The sequence below is a fragment of the Pholcus phalangioides genome, unplaced genomic scaffold, assembly GCF_987345545.1.
Source record: "Pholcus phalangioides strain wild (caught in Gottingen) unplaced genomic scaffold, Ppha-v1.0 ptg000014l_1, whole genome shotgun sequence".
NCBI lineage: Eukaryota > Metazoa > Arthropoda > Arachnida > Araneae > Pholcidae > Pholcus > Pholcus phalangioides.
In genome coordinates, this window is record NW_028301607.1 from 1,529,348 (window position 1) to 1,546,209 (window position 16,862).

A 16,862-nucleotide genomic window follows, 5' to 3' on the forward strand; every position below is an offset into this window, starting at 1 on the left:
TTTGTCGGGCTAATAAGCCGGGAGTAATAGCTTACACATTAGCATACGTACTGCCGAAAAGCACACGCTATTGATATTTATAGATTTTGACCAAAGCAATAAAAGTCCTAACATCAGTATCTATAGTAGACGGTAACTCTGCAATCTCTCGTGGTGTAGGGCAGCTATAAACATGAGACCTTAGGATCATAGATAGATGGAACCACTCACAACTCCTTACTCATGCAAAGCATCTTACTTCCGTTACTTCAAAAGAGGCAGATTTGTGACACAGCTGGATGGACCCATGTATTAAATACATGGATAAACATGTTGGGGTAAATCCAGAACCTATCCATTCTTAGAATAAGACAACTATAAGTATTCTTTATGGGCATTGTATAATATTTTACCATGTGTATATATTCTTTATAATTTTTTTTAATTGTATTTTAACTGTGTTTAAAAATCTTAAATAAAGGAAATTTGAATTTGAATTTCCTCACCATATATATTTTGAGGGCTGTTGAATATTCTTTACTTGCTAAATATATAGGAGAAAACCCTTCAATTACTTTATTATATGAGGAATTGAAGGAATCTACTAGGAGTAGCGGCTTAAAGTCCAATCCGCACCTTATCGTGGTGCAGCCTGTAAGTAGCCATGTTTAACACGTGGTGAACGGACGCGGATGTGGGCATCCTCCAACTCGTACTGGACAGCACATGGAGGATTACGGTTAAAAACCCTCTAAAAAGAAATACTCTCGTATGCAAAATTAAGAGAATTTGCACATTATGTCGAATTTCTGAAAAACTAGTGGTCAGATTTTTAATGAAATTTGGTACGAATACACAGTTGTAACAGAGGAAGAGATGTACCGTACAAAAGTCATAGTAAGTACTCATGATTGCCAGTAAAGCTCATCATTGCAGGGATGTCCACAATCCACGTTGCGAGATCGAACCAAAAGTGAGTCTATTATGGGGTATGGTCCCTTCTCACAGTCAGACAGGTCGCACAGCGCGACGGCATACTGGACACGAGGCAGTTGAGGAATCCCTGTGGCAATCGGTCCAACTCCTGCAGCAACGCAGTTTTCAGCTCCGGGATGATTCTCGGAGGGGGAATGGCGGGATGCAATTGCCGTCCAAAGAGCGTATGATTGACCTAGGAAGTAAATAAGCGTAATAGAGATCAAGACCTACCTACTGGAGAAACCTACCTACTGAGAGTGATCAAGTGAAATAGTGCGCGACGTTGTGAGTGATTCACCTATGAATTAAGTTAATGACTTAATGAGTGTTGACCCCCCCCCCCCCCCAGGGAACCGAAGCAATTCAGGAATCCTCGACGAGTGAGTTTGATCTTGCGATGATTTTGTGGTTCAGATCTATAGGGGTCACAAAAAAAGTCGAGTTCACCCATATCACATCATTCGAAACTCCGTTAAAAACACAAAAGAAACGACCGCACTTCACATTACGCACGCAGACGGGGGGGAAATAGCGCAGAACTATCCAACGACGAAAGCCATTTTTGCTTTGTCCGTATCAATTTAGCGTATATAGAAGATTTTTTGCATCAAATAGATAAATGTATATGATAATTTTTACAAATTTTCAACTTTATGACATTTCAATTGAAAAATTACAAAAAACTTGCCACTGAAAATACGTATAATAGCGATTTATTTGCTTTATTCTTCTAAGTATGATCACTTGTATTTTTTTTGTATTTATACAAATTTGAGTATGCATTCGATATTTAAGTAAAAGTATAAAGTAAAGCATGATATTTATCGATATTCATCGGCCACTCATTTTCATAGAGGGCGATTCATGAAAGTCTCCAATACACAGGGTGTCCTGTAATTGCTAATGCCGCCTTTATCTCATCAACTGTCCGTCGTAGAGGTATGATTCTAATTTTAAAAAAATGCTCACGAGGCGTTCAAAAACTACCCTGTACCAGTTCTGAGACAGTTCATCACAAAATAAAAAAAAATCTCAATTTTTATGCATTCCCCCCTGTCTTTTAATTTAAAATAAGACAGCCGTTGCCCTGTACCTCCTCGGCCGACGGGAAAAGCTCCACGGTTCTGAGGGCAATATTCGCTAAGGTGTTTGAATTCAAATATCGGAGAGAAGTTGGAAAAGGACAGCACAAATGTAGGAAAGGAACGTTGTCCGTTAGCTTTTGCCGTCCTTTAATAACTTTTCTCCGATTTTTGAACTCGTATATTTTAGCAAATATTGCACTTGGAAACAAGGAATATTATCTGTTGGCTTCAATAGATACAGAGATGTGGTGGGCGAGTGGTCAGGGTGACGGTCGCGAGTTCCTGGGTTCGAACCCCATCGTCGCCACAGTGGTGTTCGGCTGAAGGTGGTTCTCTGTGGCTCTCAACTTCAAGGCTCGAATGCGAACCGATCTCCCCCCTTTGAAAAGTCTCACCACAGAGACTTTTTACCTACAAATGTAATTCAATCATAACGCATCACTCAGTTCAATTCTGAAATATAGAAGACAGCACCGAAAAATCAAACACAACACTAAGTACGCACTCGGACTGTTAGGTACACAGTTACACTTCCGGCACAACCCACTAGGTATTAAATCGCCCATAGATGGTGATAGGCCTGAGTTGTACTCGGTTTGACAGAAAGAAAGTAGGAACAGGGCAACACACCTTAGAGGTCAAGGGGGTCGTATAAAAATTTAGATATTTTATTTTGGGGCGCACTGTATTTTCACACTCAAAACAAGGGCAGGGTAAGTTTTGAACGCATTTCGCGCATTTTTTAACGTGGGATCAAACCTCAACGACGGACGGTTGATGAGATAAAGGACGCATTAACACTTACAGGACACCCTGTATAAAACTTCATGGAATTACTATCATTATGTTTCAAAACTATGTTTTACAGGGTTTCAACTCTTACTACGCGCAAACAAAAAAAACCATATTTTTAATCTCTTCGCGGTACGTACATGTGTACCTCATCTTTAACGGTTTTTATAATGATTATTTTTTCAAGACCCCTGAGGTAGGCAACACATATGTGCACCTAATTTGAATGGTCCTATTGAAGATATCGACCCAAATTAACGGCTTTCCACTTCAGAGAGCCAGCTGAACATCTGCGAATACCTTGGCTTGAGTGCAGCGAGAAGATTCTAAATGTAAAATAAGCAAACTGGTCAGCTTTCTAGAGCAGCACCCTGAGGATATCAGAGCTACAGTCCCAGAGCCAGAACCAGATAGAGAGCCACCTACGCCAGTTAGGAGATCCACTAGAATATGACGTCAACTACACCAGACAGCGATCCCGTACATCTGTTTCGAGAAGAGGAAGAAGAGGAGCCTGAGTAGTCGAGAATGGTTTGATCCACGCGGGCTTATCGAAAAGCTGGATACAGGCAGCAATTACTGACGAATGTCTTTGGACCAAATCAAACTACAAGGTGCAGCGATTAGATCAACCCAGCAGCAGATTGACAGCTTTCATTGATGTGATAGTTACTGATCCAATGAAAATCCCTGAAGAGCAGATCAAATTTTATCAAGAACTATTCCCGATTATGACGATTATTACGATGATTTTGTGATTTATAACCTGTGATTTACAATTGTGATTTATTGACATGAATCACCATTTTTTCGATCATAAATTTTATACTTGTTTACTGGCGAGGTGCGTGATGGCACCTGCTCATGTATGTAACTTATCTTTCTCAAGCTCAATGAATGGTTAGGTTCCCCGGAGGCACCCGAGTCCCCTGGGACAATGTGCTTATATCACCGAGTATGACAGAGCCTGGGTGTCTCTCGGTTCCTATCACTATCACCCAAATTAATTAATTAATTTTTGACGTGCGAAATATATAAAAACATTATACAATACTAAAGTAAACGCATATCAATCAAAAAAACTTTTCTTTAATAGTTAGTCTTGGTTCGGGTGTTAAGAGATTGTAACGACAAGTGGGTAAGTCCTAGCTAGGGCTCGGACTTTTAAGCAGTCTTCGCACTATGACTGGGTCCAGTCATCCTCCTTGCTTATATCCCACACGGGACAGAGCCTGGGCCATGTCTGGTACCGCAGTCATCCTCCTCGGGCTTCGGGGAAGCAATAATTTATGACTTTCAATACAAAGGCCATAGAAAAATGACGGAACGGGCGGTTTTTCTCCCCCCCCCCCCCCACTAAGTATCTTCCTTCGAAATTTCCGCATAAGTACATTAAAACGTGACGCCGGTTGCTGTTGCCGATGGCATTTAGCTTTTTTGTGGTTTATGTTCAACAAAGACGTTTTGTTATCTCTCACCTTAATTATCTGACCCTGCGTCGGGACGCTTATAAACAATCCCTACATTCTTAGCTACATTATAGAAATTTAGCGCATCGTGATTGGCCGAGAGAGAGAGAGAAATGAGTCATCACAGTGAAATTCTTGTTGGTGATGTTTAACAATGTATATTCTTAATTGGACGCAATTCGGACGCCCGAAGTTGGAGCAATGGTTACAGTACCAGACGCACGTGCTGAAGGTTATGTGTTCGGTTCCCTCTCTATACTTTCTTTTTTTTGACATCTTTGTGATCATTTACTGATTCACTAAAAAAATGCTTTCATTTTTCGATAATTTCATAAAAATGCCCCGTTTTTTTCCAAAATGTAGGTTATTTTACTTCATAATATATATTAGAATCAGGATGATAACTTACGAACTTAACAGATTGTGTAAAAATTAATGAGACTATAAATATTAGTCTCTCACGCTTGCCGTGTCAATTACTTTTCTTTGCAGTGCACTTTAAATCATAGCACACCTATAGCACGGTATTTCTCACCTCTGTTTACTTAAAGCAATATTTTGCAATTTCGCGGACAAATGTCAACGATTTTTAGCAAGAATTGGTGATGTCTCGCATTAATGATCCCAATTCACAGTATTTTCATTGATCAAATTGATTTTGTCAGTTGTCATTGGTCACTTTTAATCATAATGGAATAAGAACTTCATGCGCAGTATTTGATTGCATCTGGTTATATTTTTCGAGAAAAAAAAAACATTTTTCAAAAATGTCAGCCTCTGTGGAAAAGACACATCAATTACAACGACGAAATCCGCGGATTTCCCGGTGTTGTTATAAGGGGGTTTCACACTGTTTTATTTATTATTATTATCTTCTTTTTTTTTAAATCTACAGATGATATTCTTTCTCACTCTCCTCAGAAATTTGCCCATCTTCAGGACCTCAGCCGGTTTCTACATGATAAATTCCCCCGTTGACCTACGTCAGAATTGGCCAACAGTAGTTTCGATTGACGCAAATTACTGTTAATGTAGAAAAAAAGTTATTTCTGACTTGGTAAATTGGATTTTCAACACACAAAAACCCAAAACCCATTTAAATACAAATACAAGGTCCACAACAGTTAAATTGCCCAACGAGATGACTGAAAAAATTCGCCCATAAGAAATATATATTTTCAATTATAAGAAATAAAACACTCGGGAGACATAATTGATTTCAGAAACCTACTACGGTAGTTATGGAAGTAACAGTAGCAGATTTTCTTGCGCAATCATCGAAGGTCAGTGATAGTAATCTCTCGGCGAGCAAAATTTCTCTCCAACGTGTTTTCCTTTTAAGTAAGTAAAACTTGAACAAAATACGCGAGGCACACAAGAAAATATTTGACTGAACTGCGAGCAAATCACAACATCAACTCGAGGGCTAAAAAACCCCAACTGGAAAAATTCTCAGCAGAACATTAAGCTCACCGCGTTTGAGAAAAGATACACCAACACCACAGAAGTGCTTGGGAAAAGTTTCGCCACCATGAAGAAAACAAAATCTAAAAAATCCAGCCGTCAGTGAATTTTTTTTCTAAGACCGCATATAAAGGATTTACTGACTTCGCTGAATCTAATGAATTGCCGAGAAACTTGAAAAAAAAATCGGATGCGTTAACCCCAAGTCCAGTTTTGTGGACGGACTTGCGGAGAAAATCTGCCAACTTTGACAGAAACTCGGGAAAAATTCTATTTAGTAAGGAACAGGAAAAAGCCGTTGTTACTTACTTACTGACAGTCTATACTTACGGACGCACATTAAATACACCTTCACAGGCTGTTTACTAGCCCGTCTGTAATCCCACCATCAGCCCTGAAGGCTGGGCATGAGAGCAAACATTCAGTCTGGTACTAAATTGTAGTCCACGGTGAAGCCTATTTACGCAGTTTCCTTCTGCGATGATTTCACCGTCTGTGAGAGGACATATAAATACTATTTTTCCAAAAAATGAAGAGTTCGGTTAATTAATTAATAAATCCTGTTTAAATGTTTGTGACCCGCATCACCATAGCAAGAAATCATACTGGGTGCGGCTTATATGCCGGAGTTCCCTTCCCCCCCCCCCCCCCCCGGTGCACGCGGAGTTTTGTTGGATTGTAATTCGGACAATTATGTAGGCCCTAGAATGGAGAGAAGTTGTCCGCTCACTGACTGGGGATTGTTCCATCGTTTGCCTCTTTCTTCACGAGCGAATTCTATTAATATAACGCTACGAATGAATTATCTCGTCACTTCCTAATCTGAGAGGTTTTGTGACGAATCACGTTTTACCAACTCCCACAAATTATTCCATAATTAATTTGTATTTTTAACTCACAAATAAAATTACTTTAAGAGCAAAAACTTTTCTGTCCTACTTTTTTCTGAGAAATAAATTATTTTATAATATCAATATTAAAATTTGATTTGAATCACAAATCAGCATTTCTGTAAGATGAAATTGATCAGAAATGATCATGAAATATCTTGAATGACGTTCATATTACGTTGGATGACGCTAACTGGCTTTAAGAAATTTTCAGTCAATATCGAATATAAAATGACTATCTTATGGGCAGGAAGTTAAAGTTGATAAGTCCATCGGGCAGACATATTAACGCGAGCATCCCATGCATAAATTATCTCATCCCAATCACATACGAAGAGAAAAAAATGCACAAGTTACCAGATTGCTCATCATTATGCCTAATGATGAGCCAAAATGGCTAAAATTCTGTCTTTACATGCAACAAGCCGTGGAGGCGGGCAATATTTTGCAATCCTATTTCTCGGCAAGTATTTCTCAAAAAAATTTCATATCGTCTTAATATCATACATGTGACTGAAGGATGTCTTATACAATACATTAAAAAAATTGACTTTCCCTTCATAGTTACGTATTAATTATAATTTCGTGTCGTTAATTAAAAAAGAATTACATAGTCATCATTATGAAATCGGATGATTCTCTCTGAATTACCTTGTGTAATAAACTAAAGGATTGGTGCAGATACGTGCAGACTCCAGAATGTACATAATTGAGGCCTTTTTTTTTCGAATCATAGATCTGTGAAAATAATAAAATAAATCCTAGTTTTTTTTTTTCATTCAGAAGTCTTCATCCACCATGCTTATTTTTCACTGGTTGGCAACACTATTTGTTCTTAATATATTGTCAAAAATTCAGAAATACGAACTCCATGTGAAAATCCAGTTTTCAGCTCGAATGGAATGAAAGCAGACATCTTCAGCTTCGAGAATGGAGTGAAGACAAGCCAATATATAGGTGCAATGGATCATACCGTATTTTACGGGATACACAAATTTCCGATGTTATTCGGCTCTTGGGAGGGGCGATAACTCCCATCGCTTCCCTCTGGATTCGCTTGGTGATGGTCAAACGTTTTAGGAATGGGCCAAAAAACAAAAAGAAAAATAGTTGTGGGCTGGACATGTGTTCGGACATTAATTCATAATTGGAAATTTAGACTGCCGAGGTTTCATTGTAAATGAGAGACAATGGGTCTGTTATCCTTTACAACTTTGAAAAAAGAAATGAATAAAAAATATTTTAAAATAGCTTTTTGCATATCCATTTCACATTTTTTTAAATTATCTTGCATATGCAAAAAAGTATTTTCACCAATTTCTATTTAAAAATTCTCACAACTAAATTTCCCATACGTAAAAAAAAGGAACACCCTCCGAAATGGTTTTTTTAATACAACGAAATTGAAAATTTCTATACTGTTATTTCGAAATATAGCCGGATAGAACTTCCAAGCGGACCGCATCTGGCCCACCGGTTGTAATTTACCCATCACTAATTCATATCTATGAAAATTTTGGCTGCCGAGAACTACATTCGAATTCACTGCAATTTCCTATAGTCCTTCATTTCCCACCCATTAGTGATTGTAACATTTAGCAAAAATTGGTGATTTTTTTCCGACTCAATTTCAATGTTGTTGGTGACACCTCATACTTTTTGCCTTGCTTAATTTCCCGATTGTTTATATTTTTGTGAATAAAACATGGTTATCCTAAGAAACAGAGGACTACTTTTTTAATTTGAATCCTATAAGACCTAACATTGATTATAACTATCAAATGATATTTGAATTCAGTCTGAATTAGAATATCGAATTCGTTAACGAACCACTTTTGTTCCACAGAACACAGGTTAAGGAACGCTGCTGCAAAGCAATGACTTCATTGCAATCATCAGCGAATCAATCTTCTAATTTCAAACTCATTATTTTAAATTAAATTGGCCATGATTCCAGAACCTTCAGTTATAACGAAAATTTTCCATAGAATACGTTAATGAATGAATATTTGTTGAGGTTCCGAATTTTCACTATTATATACAGGTGTGATTGTAATCAAAGTTCCCGTGTACTCTGAGTAGATTTCAGCAAATTTCTAGGATAGCTTCATTATACTATGGGAGAGAAGTTTATATTTAAAAAAAATAGTTCACAAAATTTTCAACCACCAAATGAAAAAAATATTCTGTGTATGCACTATGATTGTGTAAAACAAATTTCTCTCCGACACGGTCTCACCCCTTCAAACGGGCAATGGTTAAAATTGACTAAAGCCGATAGAGATATGGCCGCTCTCGCTTTGAAAGAAAGAAAGAAAGAACGAAAGGTGAAAAAGTGGCACTTTTTATGGACATTTTCCCACGGCCCATATAGCGTATATACACCCGTCGCCATAGTGGTGGTCGGCTGAAGTTGGTTTTCTGTGGTGGTTCCCAACTTCGAGGTGCAAATGCGAGCCGATCTCCCCGTTAAAAAGTCTCGCCACAGAGAGCAACAGACCTACAAACAGTACAAATATTCAGTCACTACACATCACTCACTTCACTTCTGAGATATAGATGGCAGCACTGAAAAATCATACACAACACTAGATACGCACTCAGACTGTTAGGCATAGCATTTTTCAATTTATTTTATACACACACTTACACTTCCGGCACAACTTACTAGGTAGAAAATTGCCTATGGCGATAGACCTGAGTTGTGCTCGGTTAAAAAAAAAAAAAAAGCGTATATACCACGTTTCAATGGAATACGTCTACCAGAACTGGCACGCTATATAGCTCTGAGCAGTACACATATATTGACACTACTCCGACCTATGTAGCGCGCGTTCTGGAGGACGTATTCCATTGAAACTTGGTATATACGCTATATGGGCCATGGGGGAAAAAATGTGTAACGCAGTAAAAAAAGCATCGCTTTTTCTCCTGGTGGTCGAAAATTGAATTTTTTTTAAAATTTATTTTATAAATCTCTTCACACGATGTCATTAAGACATCCTAAAAATTTGGCTGCATTCGGAATAGCAGTTTTTGAGAAAAACTACTCAGAGTATGGGAACTTTAATTATAACAAGCTGTATATATTGTGTGTGATTTCTTCTAACTCATATTAATTAAATGGTATCAGCGATTAACTTTCGATCGATATCTTCTTCATCCACTAATCCCGTCGTTCTTAATGTGGGGCCCACGCACTACAAGGGGACATTTTGATTTTCAAGAGGGACAATTGTATTTTCAAGAGGGACAATTGTATTTTTAAGAGGAGTAATTTCATTTCTAAAGGGAATAATTAAGAATAGGCTATTAACATACATTGTTTTAACTGTGGTTTCTTTCATTAAATCGTTTTTTATATATCATTATGCATTTTAGCTTTCTACTAATATGTGCGGTGACACTTCATTCGCTGTTTTTTGTTATCCGTTGGAATAATTGATTTTTTTAATGATTTCTTTTTTCTTTCTTATAATTATTCATTCTTTTATTCCTCTATTTTCGGTATGTCATGTTCTTTGGAAGCTTTAGCCCAGAGATCTTCAAAGCATGAACGTCATGCCACGTGTGGCCCTCGAAGGTTTTTGCAGTGGCCCGCAAACGAAAAAGCCACATGCTCACAGAATTTATAGAAATGACTTGAGAAGAATAAACATCAATAAAGAAACTACTTTCAGAATTTTCGAAAGAAATAATTTTAATATTAATCGGAGAAATGATTCTTTTTTAAAGAAATGGTTCCATAATTATTGAAAGAAATCATTCCATAATTTTGTGGTGTTTGTTCAGAACATGATAACTCATAAATCAAATTTTTGACATATAAGCATATTCATTGTCAATTAAAAATAAAAGATAAAACATACGGACAAATACAAATGGAAATATCATACGTCAGCAGTTTATTTAGCCGTACGCTCGTATTTGTGCATTTATCTCACTTCTAATTAGTTATAATTACCAAGACTTGCATTCAGATCAAAAAGCCGTTTTTTGGAGACATCATGTTCCAACCAAACACCACAGAATTATTGGAAAAAATTATTCCATGATTATTAAAAGTAATCATTCCATGATTATTGAAAGAAATTATTCCACCATCAGATTATGCAAAAATGCTTTGGGGGGGGGGGGGGCATAGCGAGATGCACATTCCAAACCTCTTCGATTTGCGAATAGTATATTTACTATTCGCAATTAGTAACAGTATATTAGCGACGTATAATGTAAAGGTCATTTAGCAAATATCATAGACATATTTATAATGCATAAGTTCATTCACTTTAAACTTCGCAAAACTTTCCGGAAATGTTTCCGCCAAAACTTTTCTCCACACACACTCACACACACGTGCGCGAAAATCACTGCTGGAGAGTGAATTATTTAGCAGTTGGTTCGGGTTTTTTTTGGGGAGCTGCCATCTTTCGGGAAATGATGGTCTTCGGATCACTTAAGAGAGAGATTCCCAATGGGATCAGTCGAGTAGGAAAAGGCTAGGGTGTTGGTGGAATGCAAATGTTGAAAGGTTACGTGCTCAAATCACAGAAAGAGGGAGTTAATCCGGAGTTCCCATTCCCATCCTCCAGGAGGAATCGTTCGGAGATGGCGTTGGCATCGCTGTGGACCACGCATATCCGTTTGCTTCCACCACCGCCACGTCTTATTAACAGCGTAACACCGAGTGGGAAAAGGTCTCCCAGAGTTTTCAAGGATCGGAATGTTGGCGTAAAGTGAGAGAGAGAGTTTGGTGTTCAAGTTTGTGTGTGAGTGATCTTTGATTCGCTAAAGCGAATGCAATCAATTTTCTCGTCCATGTCACTTCGTTCTCCCGGGGGATTTTGGCATCGTGTACTCAGTGGACAGCTGTTACTGCCGGCGTTTACTTGAAACGTAGTATAGATACCGTTTTCATTTCCTTATATTTTTCGGTACGATCTTCAAGGATACCTGGGATTCTTAGTTGGAATTCTCACGAATATATAGTAAGAAGTTCATTTTTTTTAAATTTATATATTCAGTATCTTGATGAAAAAGTAATATTCTGCGTGTATGTTACGCGGCAAACGTGACAAATTGGGTTATTATGCATAATCACTGACCATTTCGGTTCGATAAATTTTTAACAAATATATCACGTTTACTTGCAGTTATGCATTATACTCAAGTCACGTTGATAAATTCGTAAAATGCTGAGAAAAGTATCACTTCCGCCGGTGATTATACAGTTACCCTCACTATAATGAACTCTCATTAAAAAAAAATAATAATAATATCATACCCTGATATAATAGACTCCTATTTTACAAATTTTACGAACCACCCCTCCACTCCGATATCTCCCACTTTCATTTAACAAATTCTTTCATTTAATGAGTTTTTAATCCTGAAATCGTGATATCAATCCTTAGATCATGAAATTCATTGAATGAGAGTTCTTTACATCGTAATATCATCAAACTTTCACGAACATTTGGATTTTTTTTTCATATACATCATATTCAATAACTATTCGAGAGTATTATACATAATCAACGGTAAATGTGATAAATTTCAATTATTTATCAAATTTACCAGGTAAGCCTGGGTATTACGAACAGCTACCGGTAAAATTGATAATTTCTTAAACCGATAATATTGGTGACTTAAACGTAATTGGTGACTTAATTCCACGATGTCATAATAATCGGGGGTTGTAGTTAATAACCAATTTATGACATTTACCGTAACATACGAATAAAATTATAGTGAATCGCATTTACTTGTATAAGTACCGATTCTACCTATATATCATCTGAATTAGGAAATATTCTTCAAAAAGATCAAAGTTTTTATGAACATTAGTATGCATATTCTATCAAGAAATTCAATGTTAAATAGAATCTACAATTATGTATATAATTCTATAATAATGTATTACACAAGTTCTATTATACAGTGGATTCCACTCATGGCGGTTTTCAAAATGTCTCCATAAAAAAAATGTTGTAAGCGGGTAAAAATTTTTAACGGGAGACCTGGATAAGTATTAGTAGGAGTTTGGACCACAAAAAAACGTCGTGCTGAGCGGGGAAAACGTTCGAAATGTTATAAACGGGAATAACGGTTATAATCGGGAGATCCACTGTAACAAGTTTTCATGACCTGTAACTCGCCGTATAAATGATTGAACTTATAAAACAAAATAAATATTATAATAAATAACAATAATCATTGTTTCAAATAATAATAATGATAACTGTGAGGACAATTTCAATGTAAAATCAGAAAAAAATTCCGTAACTACATAATTTCGAGAACTCGTTCTGAAGTCCATACAACTTATTTGAAAAGAAGAAGAAAAAGCAGATTGAGAGCGTAAAAATGCAAAATTTAACAGAAACAAATTTATTGCAGTTATAGAAATTTGCAATGTGACGTTTAAAGTGGAATGACGTTTTGAAATTTTAAACACACCGCAATTCCATGAAATGAATAATTCCGTATCAGTCTCCTGCGTATAATCCGCTGATTGCGCTTTCAAAATATTTGAATTTCATATTATATATACAGTTGCATATTATCTACTACTACTAAACCATACCTGCATCTCGTCCGTATTCCTCTGCAGAACTTCTAACGAACTGGTATATGTTGGAATGTGCGTGTCCGTGTTGTGTGAATCTAATGTGAAGCTTGTTTCTGTGTAATGCTTGTAATAGTGCTTCCATCTGCCTCTTATTTTCCGAACTATAAGTGTAATGTTTGGATTTTACCGTTGTATTACTTTTTAGTCGGAAATTAGAAAGAGCAGGGGGAACGTATAAAAATTTAGATTTTTTTATGTTGTGACGTACTGTATTTTCACTCTCAAAACTGGTAGAGGGTAAACTTTGAATTCCTTTGTGCATTTTTTTTTAACTAAAAATGTACCTCTACGATGAACGGTTGCTGAGATAAAAGCCGCATTAGAGTACTGATAGAACACACCACAGTGAAACCTCCCTTAAGCGGACACCGGTGGGACAAAACATTTCGTGCGTAAGACAGGGGTGACAATGGGGTTTGAAATACATACTTTTATTATACAAGGGGGTAATTATTATTTGGACGTAAAAGAGGGGCAACGTAGAGAGTGGGGTTATACTGCAAAACAGAAAAGAACTATAAAAAACAGAGACATAATATTTATTTTCGGTTAACAAAACTATATGCCATATATTTTCTACGGATAGTAAGTACGTTGCAAATTCTGTGTCTGTTTTCAAAATATGTCATAGCATCAGACAATTTCAAAAGGGAAGAAGAGAAATTTACATCATAATTTGCAAATTGTGCGTGAAAATCCAAAAAAAGAAGGGCCTTCGACATTAGTTAGTCTGGACCGGACATACGTCCAGTTTTCTTATCTCTTGTATGTTTGAATGTGTTTTCCCCCTTGTGTCATCTCACTTTGGTGTGGCAAATGGCTGATATGTTACTGCCAAAGCCCGAAATTGGCCAATTCGTGACGGGGCCGGCCACTTCACGAATTGGCCAATTTTGTTAAATATTCACCCGGCCAATGTCTGAAATTCGCTCATTGGCCAGCCAGTTCGCTAAGTGACCGCTGATCCCTGGCCAAAGTCCGATAACAAAAGACATGATTCGGGATCGAGTTGGCGTAGTTTTTTCCGTGATAATTATGGCCACGTTAGTTATTGCAACCCATTCAACCGCAGTCACAGTGTGGTAATAATTGTTTTCTCGAAAAATTTGGCAGAAAACAATTACATGTTTATAAATTATTATTTTTATATAGTTCTCTCTTTCTCTCAAATTTCGCTATTTTATTCTCTCGTCACATGGAGCTAATCCGATAGAGCTGCTATATGTAGACATGTATCGCACGTCGGCGATTGAAACAATTGATTTGACTCCTGCCGGGCCGTCTTACATCGAGCTTTGGCCAGGTATCTCCAGCCACTTCACGAAATTGCCAGTCAAAGTCCGAATCGTTTCTGCAATTTGAACTTTTAGTGGCCAACAAAACTCGCGGCCAATTCACGAAGTGGTCGGCCGCACATCGAGCGGTCGTAAATCATTTGCTCACCTTATATCATTAACTATACAATAATAATTAACTATACCCTTGCAATACGAATGGCATATCTGAATTCTGCGCGTCATTTGAATAATTTTTTCTAATTGAAAGTATTCCTCTGGAATCAATGGTTCCAAAGTGTTTTCTGGCCAAGGGACTTGTAACCGATCACCCCGTATAAGTGGGAAAAAAATCCATTTCAATTTCCGTCCTTTTCGACTTACGTCGTTAGCCTTGGGACTAATGAATAACGTAAATCGAGATCAACGTAATTACAAGCATGGAATGAAATACATTCAACATATTTTTTTGTTTAACCAGAGAGAAGAAAAAAATTGCATATAATGATATTATACAGGGTGATTCAGAAAAGATGGGGAAAAACTTTAAGAGGTGAAAGTACACACCAATGCAAAAAATTGTCATCAGAGAATGCAAGGTCTAGAATGAAACGCAAACGCTCTACCGCGTTTCGAAACGGCCACTCCGCAAACGTCAAAACGGCATTCCTGGTGAAATTTATCGAGAGAAAAAGAACGCCATGCATGCAAATGTAACCTGAGGAAGAAGAAGAAGAAGAAACCGTATGCAAATCTGCGTCACGGTGAATAAAAGACGCGGATGCCAGGCGGTTTCACTCTAAAACGCGCGATTGCACGCTGCAATAACTTCACAGGGCTGGCATCCGCGCCTTTTATTCATTGTGGCGCAGATTTACATACAGTTTCTTCTTCTTCTTGCCCAGGTTACATTTGCATGCATGGTATTCTTTTTCTCCCGATAATTTCAACAGGAATGCCACTTTAACGTTTGCGGAGCGATCGTTTCGAAACGCGCTAGAGCGTTTGCGTTTCATGTTAAGACCATGCATTCTCCGATGAAAATTGTTTGTATTAGCGTGTACTATCACCTCTTAAAGTTTTCCCCATCTTTTCTGAACCACCCTGTATGTGGTTTCAAATGAATCAAAATGATGTTATTTTTACACACGTGTCGCCCGCCATCTGTTGACAATCAAGTATGTAATTATGAAAATCTCTAGTTTTGTTTAAATTGGAGACAAAAACTTCACAAATTCCGACAAAAATGAGTAAAATGAAATAAAAATTTTAACTATAGGCTACCCCATTGGCCCGCTTGTTAAGTGCGGTAGAACGGCGAACGTGTCGCGGAACCGCCACAAAACGTTTTATTCAGGTCAGGTCATTTTATTGCAGTAATCCCTCTCGTGTTTTCAAAATATATATATATATTTCCTAATATATATTAATTTATGAAGCATAGATGGAGGCTAAATTTCTTGGCACTTCCAACGCTAGGATTAATACTAGAATCCAACGGGGAGAGGCCCTAAATTTTAAAACTCTGAAAGTATGTCTCGTATTGTTATTCAATTTTTTTTTTTTTTGTTTCAGAATTATTTTTCACCAATTTCGGAATAATTTTCTATTAATGATGGAAATGCTTTTCCTTAATTCTGAAATTCATTTGTTTTATCCTTTAAAATTATGGGATATTTATATACAGTATATATACATTTCCTCATATATAACTCCAGCATTCCGTAACAATATCATGTTATTCTGGATAGTGACTTCTCTCAACCCCCGTCAACCAAAAAACAACTGTACATGAAATCGCATCTAAAGAAGGCCCCAAAAGTATCCGGGTCGTACCCTAGGCCACACCGAAATCATTACGATACCAAGAGCCACGACTCGAAGGCTCCGAGAATCCCTAGAGCAAGCCATATTGGTGTTCCAGGAAAGCTTTGAAGCATTTCCCACGTTCTGAAACACGCTCCAAGTCACATTTATTATTTTTATCATACTTGAAGCAAGAACTCGCAGCATTGTCTCGAACACTGGGCTTTCTCAAAACACTCTTGGAGAGCAAGAAACTAAACTACATGCAACTGAAAATATCATTCATGTTACATCGGAATTATTATAGTTTCTATCATACCCATGATTCTCTTGACAATTATGTATTAACGTGGCTGATTTTCTTCCACTTGCAGTGAGTTCTCATGATGCGAACGAACGACAGCAGCAAGAAACGTGATCTTGTTAACAGCCGATAATTCATGTTAGTGTCTGGTCATTTTCCATCGCCGATTTGACAGGGAGATTCCAACGGACAT

At 37.3% G+C, this 16,862-nt stretch overlaps 1 long non-coding RNA gene across 1 annotated transcript; it reads right to left on the minus strand.

Moving 5' to 3' along the window:
* Positions 1 to 880: 880 nt before the first annotated feature.
* On the minus strand, positions 881 to 16,797 carry LOC149077898 (uncharacterized). Its single transcript, XR_016193895.1, has 2 exons — positions 16,685 to 16,797; positions 881 to 1,150 (listed from the first exon to the last, which is right to left on the minus strand). It is a non-coding gene; the product is annotated as an uncharacterized LOC149077898 (long non-coding RNA).
* Between the last annotated feature and the right edge of the window lie 65 nt (positions 16,798 to 16,862).